Here is a 10,410-nt window from a genome sequence, read left to right on the forward strand (position 1 = left end):
CATAGTCTCCACTCCAGGGACTAGTTATAACTACATAGTTTACACTCCAGGGACTAGTTATAACTACATAGTATCCACTCCAGGGACTAGTTATAACTACATAGTATCCACTCCAGGGACTAGTTATAACTACATAGTATCCACTCCAGGGACTAGTTATAACTACATAGTATCCACTCCAGGGACTAGTTATAACTACATAGTATCCACTCCAGGGACTAGTTATAACTACATAGTATCCACTCCAGGCACTAGTTATAACTACATAGTATCCACTCCAGGGACAAATTATAACTACATAGTATCCACTCCAGGGACTAGTTATAACTATATAGTATCCACTCCAGGGACTAGTTATAACTATATAGTATCCACTCCAGGGACTAGTTATAACTCCATAGTATCCACTCCAGGGACTAGTTATAACTACATAGTATCCACTCCAGGGACTAGTTATAACTACATAGTATCCACTCCAGGGACTAGTTATAACTACATAGTATCCACTCCAGGGACTAGTTATAACTTATAACTACATAGTATCCACTCCAGGGACTAGTTATAACTACATAGTATCCACTCCAGGGACTAGTTGTAACTATATAGTATCCACTCCATGGACTAGTTATAACTATATAGTATCCACTCCAGGGACTAGTTATAACTACATAGTATCCACTCCAGGGACTAGTTATAACTCCATAGTATCCACTCCAGGGACTAGTTATAACTCCATAGTTTTCACTCCAGGGACTAGTTATAACTACATAGTATCCACTCCAGCGACTAGTTATAACTTGTAACTACATAGTATCCACTCCAGGGACTAGTTATAACTTGTAACTACATAGGACCCACATTCTTCCCTGATCAGGTATCACAGTCAGGAAACAGTCAGGAAGCAGTCAGGAAACAGTCAGGAAGCAGTCAGGAAACAGTCAGGAAACAGTCAGGAAATAGTCAGGAAACAGTCAGGGCCATATCCCAAAGGTATAATAAGGTATTATGGGTGCTCCATACCTAAAGCCTTATTGAAAAGATCAAGCTGAGCTTGAGCTTACGTCTAGATATGAGTCACATTCAGGGATTCACAGTTGATCTTTTTGATAGAGGTATGCCAATATCTCTCCATGCGATCACATTTCTGATTTTTCACATTGTGGCATTTGATTACACAGCCTATACTCTGAATCATCATTCAAATGATTTTAAATTAAAGCCACTTGTTTCCCCCAGTCGTTTAAAAATGTATTCTGTTTTGCATCAAGATTATTTTTCGTGTTTAATTGTAGAGTTTTTCTCTCTCTCTCTCTCTCTCTCTCTCTAGTTTAGAACAAATGTAATATTTACAGATGCCATAAAGAGACTGTTCTAAACACATTCAAACCACTATTACTCTCCTAGCTGCCTCACCTCTGCCCGAGCAGCAGGTCCACAATGCCCCCAGCATGCATTGCTTACGGAGCAATTCCACTATTTAAAGCTTTCATTTGTGATTTGCTGACCAGTTGCTGACTTGAGTTTTCATCCTTGTAGCCTGTGGTCATTTAACTGGCGATTACATTACTAAAGAGCTACAATGGACTGGACAATGCCAGAGAGCTTTACATGTCACTGATGTCATTGGCTGCAAAGAATAGGATTCTGCAGTTGGTCAGAATATCACAGTGTTTACAACGAGAGGCCACCACAGGGTTGAGAGAGAGAGAGAGAGAGAGAGAGAGAGAGAGAGAGAGAGAGAGAGAGAGAGAGAGACAGAGAGAGAGCGAGAGAGGGAGAGAGAGAGAGAGAGAGAGAGAGAGAGAGAGAGAGAGAGAGAGAGACAGAGAGAGAGAGAGAGAGAGGGGGAGGGAGATAGAGAGAGAGAGAGAGAGAGAGAGAGAGAGAGAGAGAGAGAGAGAGAGAGAGAGAGAGAAGGAGAGAGGGAGAGAGAGAGAGAGAGAGAGAGAGAGAGAGAGAGAGAGGGAGAGAGAGAGAGAGACAGAGAGAGAGAGAGAGAGAGAGAGAGAGAGAGAGAGAGAGAGAGAGAGAGAGAGAGAGAGAGAGAGAGAGAGAGTTTCTGGTTCGAAGGTGTGTGTTTATAGTGTGTTGGTTGAGCATGGTTCTATGGTTGAGCATTTCAGAGTCTGTGTGATGGTGTGTTGGCAGGCAAAAAGAGATGATATCCTTTCCCACAAGGCAACATGTTTTTTAGATCCAAAGGAGTCTGGGTTTTTTTGCTTTTAATTTTCTGAAATGAAAGTTGTAATTTAAGTTGGTAATTCATATCATAGATAAATGTGGCAAACAAAATGACACTTAATGAATCTTATCTCATCATACTCTACTGTACCATCAAGTCACTAATATTCCATTGTTACTGTATACCCATAACTATTCAGCCATGCTCTGATATACCAACAATAAAGGCACCACTTATACCCAATATATCCTTTAGTGGACAGACGGACAAACTACATGTATCTATTTTATAGAGGGTGTGGATTTCCAGAAGGTACACACGTGGTGGGTATGTTATAACCTCACTTCCACTTGAAAAGATCATCTTCCCTCTGTTACAATAGACATTCACCATTTAGTCATCTGCATCTGGGCCACTCTCATCATACCGGATGCTGTGATTATAATATGAGGACTTACAGTATAGATTGCGAGAGGTCAGATAGAACAAAAATGATACAGCGACAGCCGCCACCAAGTATTAGGTTTTGTTGTGGAATTTGTTTAGATATTAGGTTTCGTTGTGGAATTTGTTTAGATATTAGGTTTCGTTGTGGAATTTGTTTAGATATTAGGTTTTGTTGTGGAATTTGTTTAGATATTAGGTTTTGTTGTGGAATTTGTTTAGATATTACTTGTTAGATAATACTGCACTGTCGGATCTAGAAGCACAAGCATTTCACTACACACACACAATAACATATGTGTATATGACCAATACCATTTGATTTGATGGTACTTGAATAAATAAAAAATCAAATGAATGTAAGGATACATAAACTGTGTTACTGTTTCGGCCTGGGGCGATATAGAAGTTACTATTTCTAGGCTGGTAACAGGGTTGACCTGTTATGAATGACCCGCTCAATTTCCCATCACAAAACACCAGAAAATGGCCGGCTCACTTGCTTCGACACGATGACTCGACAATTAGATAGATGTTCAGTGTTTATTTTGAATATATATATATATATATATATATATGTGTGTTTTAAAGGAATAGTTTCCCCATATTAATTATTAAAATGATAGTTCAGTTCTCATAGCAAGGTTGACCTGATAATGAGGGACAGACACAAATAAATCACTGAATCAACATACATATAAAATAAGACTCTTCAGACATGACTTTATCAAAACAGCTAAACAACTAGGGCTTTACATTGATGGCTAAAATTGGAGAAATTTGGGGATTAAGTTGAGGGAGGGGACATGTAAAAAGGATGGAATTTTGTCACTTAACAAAAAAATATATATCAATAAAGGCTTTATAGAGATTTATAATTCTCTATGTGGTCTATGTTAATTAAAAGAGCACTTCATTTAATATAACAGGCTTTTAATATGCACTATTGGTGCACAATTTCTACTTAAAATATGAAAGTCACTCATTTAAGTCACTAATTTAAGTCACTAATTTAAGTCACTAATTTAAGTCATTTTCAACAGAGGACCCTAGGATCTCACGTGGGTTGTTTACTACAGGCCCAGAGATGCATGTCAAGGTTTGCAGGCCTCATCACGTCCACCACTCCCATGAAGCGTAGTAGGTGTAACAGGTGTCACTATTCCTGTTTAGCAGGCCCAGTAATCCGTTAGAAACACTATGCCTGTTTAACAGGCCCAGTAATCCATTCTAAAGACAAAGGGCTAGAGATCACTTAAACCCTCCTACAATTGTCTGACAATTGTCTGACTGCCTCGGTGTAGTGGTGAGGGCTCTTTCCTTAGGGGCGACATCACAGAGCATGTATGAGGATGGCAAGGACTGTTGTAGCCCAATAGAGGAGGGTTCTCAGGGCGTGGATCTGAGAAATTCCCCAGGGGAAGCTCCGAGGCTGTACCTTTCTCTCTCACAAACTCTCACTCTCTGTCATCACCACTAGCTGGCAAGCAAATCCAACAATATTTACAGATATTTATAGCTAGGTAGTTTAATCAAAGGAAAGTTAGCTTGTTACCTAGCTGGCCAAATTGGCATGATTTGTCATTAGAGTACCCCAGTGCGAGTCATGATACCCATAAAACCTTGCAGTCAAACACGGAAATGAAATGGTTCCAATAGTTTTTTCACCATTCATTTTTTCCCCCATAAGGAATAGAAACACTTCTGACCATAGTTCTGTTATTTTATCTTTGTTTTAGTATGGTCAGGGCGTGAGTTGGGGTGGGCAGTCTGTTTGTTTTTCTATGTTGGTTTTTTGTGTTCGGCCTAGTATGGTTCTCAATCAGAGGCAGGTGTCGTTAGTTGTCCCTGATTGAGAATCATACTTAGGTAGCCTGGGTTTCACTTTTGGGTTGGTGGGTGTTTGTCTTCCGTGTCAGTGTTTGTCGCCACACGGGACGGTTTCGTTCATTTTACGTTTTATTGTTTTGTATTTCGTAGTGTCCAGTTTATGTTTTAAAATAAACATTATGGACGCTTACCACGCTGCGTTTTGGTCCTCCGATCCTTCTCGCTTCTCCTCCTCAGACGAGGAGGACGAGGGACGTTACGTAAGAAGGGCTGTGTTTCGTGTAGGGCCACCCTGATGTGGCATTTTGATAACCATGTAAATCACATGTAGTAAATCACTCTCGGACAAGCTATATATATCAATATCATCAAAGGGTGGACAGCTCCAGATCTGGACAGGAGTGTGTGCAAGGTTTTGTTCTAGCCCAGCTCATAGCCTATCGCCTTGATTCATTAAGTTTATTATTTATATATATATATATATATTTGGGCTACCGAGTGGCGCAGTGGTCTAAGGCACTGCATTGCAGTGCTAGAGGTGTCACTACAGTCCCTGGTTTGATTCCAGGCTGTATCACAACTGGCTGTGATTGGGAATCCCATAGGGCGGCACAAAGTTAGCCTAGCGTCTCTGGGTTTGGCCGGGGTTTGGCCGTCATTGTAAATAAGAATTTGTTCTTAACTGACTTGCCTAGTTAAATTAAAAAGATATAACTCATGCTCTCAAGTAGAAGTTGAACTTGTTGAATGATGACAAGGTGGTTGCTGCTACAGAGGGAGGAGCTGGGAACCAGAAGACTGCAGCCAAGGCAGCACTGGTCCACACCTGCCCAGTCTGTCAGGTGAGTAGTATTGGTTGGTACTGTATGTGCCTTCAGGTTCCTCGCCATGTGTAGACTATTGTACTGGCCTGTGTGGTACAGTCTTTCATATGTGTAGTAGTTTGTTGCATCAGTGACGGCAGGGTAGCCTAGTGGTTAGAGCTGTTGGACTAGTAACCAAAAGGTTGCAAGTTCGAATCCCTGAGCTGACAAGGTACAAATCTGTCGTTCTGCCCCTGAACAGGCAGTTAACCCACTGTTCCTAGGCCGTCATTGAAAATAAGAATTTGTTCTTAACTGACTTGCCTAGTAAAATAAAGGTAAAATAAAAAAAAATATTGCTTAGTTTACCGTTTGTGTCAAATTTTAGTTAAATCAAAGCCACAGATTGTTAATGTCCTCCATTTTTGTCCTTGACCTTTTTAAACGCAGACCTGATGACGTTCAAGCAGCACTTTGAGAGCAAGTATCCCTTTTACTGCAGTGGGCTAAATCAGAGTGTTTCTTGGTAATCTTAAACAAATCTACTTTGAAACAAAAGTATACACCTCACACACGATTCTAATTATTATTATATATATATTTTTTAATGCAACATTTATTTATCTAGGCAAGTCAGTTAATTAAGAACAAATTCTTATTTACAATGACGGCCTACTCCGGTCAAACCCGGAACGACGCTGGGCCAATTGTGCGCCGCCCTGAGGGACACCCAATCATGGCCAGATGTGTTACAGCCTGGATATGGGCTTAAAAAAGAAGACACTATGTGAGATATAGAGTTGAAAGAGACAATTTTGAGTTTGCATGCCAATATTACACTTTATATACATCACAGAAGAATGAAATATAACTAAACTGTTTGACAAAGAAACACCGGATTTTTGGCATAAAAAAATAAATATATACGTTTATTAATTATGAAAAATATGAATAACGTTCCACCCATGAGGCCACTAGAGGGCGATTTGATCATTTGACTGCAGGAATGGGCTACAGGTGTTGTACTGTTTTTGCTACCTTTTTTTTCACCTTTGTAATGCTGTCCTCATCCTGCTTATTCTGGGGTTCAGACAGAGGTAAATGTGCTGCTCACAATTGACATTAGTGTGCTTTCCCACATATAGCTGCGTATAGGCTTCAGTGTGCCTAAACGACTAATGATTACACTCCATTCCATTTACAACTGACCCACCAAAAATCGCTATATGCTATTTTACATTATATTTTATTTCCTATAATTCCGAAAACTGAAAATAACAAGAATCTGTGTGCTTTCGGATAGTAATAATTGAATGAACAAAAATATAAACGCAACATGTGTCGGTCTCATGTTTCATGAGCTGAAACCAAAGATCCTAGAAATGTTCAATACCCACCAAAAGCTTATTTATCAAAAATGTTGTGCACAAATTTGTTTACATCCTTGTTAGTGAGCATTTTTTCTTCGCCAAGATAATCCATCCACATGCCTCCCGGGTGGCGCAGTGGGCTAGGGCACGCAAAATGGCCAGAAACAAATAACTTTCTTCTGAAACTCGTCAGTCTATTCTTGTTCTGAGAAATGAAAGCTATTCCATGTGAGAAATTTCCAAGGAACTGAAGATCTCATACAACGTTGTGTAATGCTCCCTTCACCGAACAGAGCAAACTGGCCCTAACCAGAATAGAAAGAGGAGTGGGAGGCCCCGGTGCACAACTGAGCAAGAGGACAAGTACATTAGAGTGTCTAGTTTGAGAAACAGATGCCTCACAAGTCCTCAACTGGCAGCTTCATTAAATAGTATCTGCAAAACACCAGTCTCAACGTCAACAGCAAAGAGGATACTGGCCTTCTAGTCAGAGTTGCAAAGAAAAAGGCATATCTCAGACTGGCCAATAAAAAGAAAAGATTTTGATTGTCAAAAGAACACAGACACTGTACAGAGGAACATTTGAAAAAAAAGTGTAATGGACAAACAAATTGAAGTTTGAGGTGTTCGGATCACAAAGAACATTCGTGAGACGCAAAAAAAATGAAAAGATTCTCGAGGAGTGCTTGACACCATCTGTCAAGCATGGAGGAGGCAATGTGATGGTCTGGGGGTGCTTTGTTGGTGGTAAAGTGAGAGATTTGTACAGGGTAAAAGGGATCTTGAAGAAGGAAGGCTATCACTCCATTTTGCAACGCCATACCGTGTGGACAGTGCTTAATTGGAGCCAATTTCCTCCTAAAACAGGACAATGACCCAAAAGCACAGCTCCAAACTATGCAAGAACTATTTAGGGAAGAAGCAGTCAGTTGGTATTCTGTCTATAATGGAGTGGCCAGCACCGTCACCGGATCTCAACCCTATTGAGCTGTTGTGGGAGCAGCTTGACCGTATGGTACGTAAGAAGTGCCCATCAAGCCAATCCAACTTGTGCTTCAGGAAGCATGGGGGTGAAATCTCTTCAGATTACCTCAACAAATTGACAACTAGAACACCAAAGGTCTGCAAGGCTGTAATTGCTGCAAATGGAGGATTCTTTGACTATAGTAAAGTCTGAAAGACACTATTATTTAAATTAAAAATCATTATTTATAACCTTGTCAACTGTCTTGACTATATTTCCTATTCATTTTGCAACTCATTTCATGTATGTTTTCATGGAAAACAAGGACATTTCTAAGTGTTGAACGGTGATATATATATATATATATATACAATGCTCAAAAAAATAAAGGGAACAGTAAAATAACACATCCTAGATCTGAATGAATGAAATATTCTTATTAAATACTTTTTTCTTTACATAGTTGACTGTGCTGACAACAAAATCACACAAAAATTATCAATGGAAATCAAATGTATCAACCCATGGAGGTCTGGATTTGGAGTCACACTCAAAATTAAAGTGGAAAACCACACTACAGGCTGATCCAACGTTGATGTAATGTCTTTAAAACAAGTCAAAATGAGGCTCAGTAGTGTGTGTGGCCTCCACCTGCCTGTATGACCTCCCTACAATGCCTGGGCATGCTCCTGATGAGGTGGCGGATGGTCTCCTGAGGGATCTCTTCCCAGACCTGGACTAAAGCATCCGCCAACTCCTGGACAGTCTGTGGTGCAACGTGGCGTTGGTGGATGGAGCGAGACATGATGTCCCAGATGTGCTCAATTGGATTCAGGTCTGGGGAACGGGCGGGCCAGTCCATAGCATCAATGCCTTCCTCTTGCAGGAACTGCTGACACACTCCAGCCACATGAGGTCTAGCATTGTCTTGCATTAGGAGGAACCCAGGGCCAACCACACCAGCATATGGTCTCACAAGGGGTCTGAGGATCTCATCTCGGTACCTAATGGCAGTCAGGCTACCTCTGGCAAGCACATGGAGGGCTGTGCGGCCCCCCAAAGAAATGCCACCCCACACCATGACTGACCCACCGCCAAACCGGTCATGCTGGAGGATGTTGCAGGCAGCAGAACGTTCTCCACGGCGTCTCCAGACTCTGTCACGTCTGTCACATGTGCTCAGTGTGAACCTGAATTTGCCAATCTTGGTGCCTCTGGCAAATGCCAAACGTCCTGCACGGTGTTGGGCTGTAAGCACAACCCCCACCTGTGGACGTCGTGCCCTCATACCACCCTCATGGAGTCTGTTTCTGACCGTTTGAGCAGACACATGCACATTTGTGGCCTGGTGGAGGTCAATTTGCAGGGCTCTGGCAGTGCTCCTCCTGCTCCTCCTTGCACAAAGGCGGAGGTAGCGGTCCTGCTGCTGGGTTGTTGCCCTCCTACGGCCTCCTCCACATCTCCTGATGTACTGGCCTGTCTCCTGGTAGCGCCTCCATGCTCTGGACACTACGCTAACAGACACAGCTAACCTTCTTGCCACAGCTGGCATTGATGTGCCATCCTGGATGAGCTGCACTATATGAGCCACTTGTGTGGGTTGTAGACTCCGTCTCATGCTACCACTAGAGTGAAAGCACCGCCAGCATTCAAAAGTGACCAAAACATCAGCCAGGAAGCATAGGAACTGAGAAGTGGTCCCCACCTGCAGAACCACTCTTTTATTGGGGGTGTCTTGCTAATTGCCTATAATTTCCACCTGTTGTCTATTCCATTTGCACAACAGCATGAGAAATGTATTGTCAATCAGTGTTGCTTCCTAAGTGGACAGTTTGATTTCACAGAAGTGTGATTGACTTGGAGTTACATTGTGTTTAAGTGTTCCCTTTATTTTTTTGAGCAGTGTATATATAGAGAGAGAGACAGACAGACAGACAGACAGACAGACAGACAGACAGACAGACAGACAGACAGACAGACAGACAGACAGACAGACAGACAACAATAAGAATTATATATCCAAAATGGAGATGTATGGGTAAACCACTTCTCCAATCGTTTTGGCTCTATAACAAAGAATAAAGAGCAAAAACATATACATGATCAAATACAAATCTTAGAATCAACTATTAAAGACACCAGAACCCACTGGATTATCCAATTACCTTGAATGAGCTACAGGACAAAATAAAAACCCTCCAACCTAAAAAGGCCTGTGGTGTTGATGGTATCCTTAATGAAATTATCAAATATACAGACAACAAATTCCAATTGGCTATACTAAAACTCTTTAACATCTTCCCCAATATTTGGAACCAAGGACTGATCACCCCTTTCCACAAAAGTGGAGACAAATTTGACCCCAATAACTACCGTGGGATATGCGTCAACAGTAACCTTGGGAAAATCCTCTGCATTATCATTAACAGCAGACTCGTACATTTCCTCAATGAAAACAATGTACTGAGCAGATGTCAAATTGGCTTTTACCAAATTACAACAGACCATGTATTCACTGTGCACGCCCTAATTGACAACCAAACAAACCAAAACAAAGACAAAGTCTTCTCATGCTTTGTTGATTTCAAAAAAGCCTTTGACTCAATTTGGCATGAAGATCTGCTATACAAATGGATGGAAAGTGGTGTTGGGGGTAAAACATACACAATTATAAAATCCATGTACAGAAACAAGTGTGCGGTTAAAATTGGCAAAAAACACACATTTCTTCACACAGGGTCGTGGGGTGAGACAGGGATGCAGCTTAAGCCCCACCCTCTTCAACATATATATTAACGAATTGGCACGGGCACTAGA

The sequence above is a fragment of the Oncorhynchus tshawytscha genome, linkage group LG30 (assembly GCF_018296145.1).
Source record: "Oncorhynchus tshawytscha isolate Ot180627B linkage group LG30, Otsh_v2.0, whole genome shotgun sequence".
Classification (NCBI taxonomy): domain Eukaryota; kingdom Metazoa; phylum Chordata; class Actinopteri; order Salmoniformes; family Salmonidae; genus Oncorhynchus; species Oncorhynchus tshawytscha.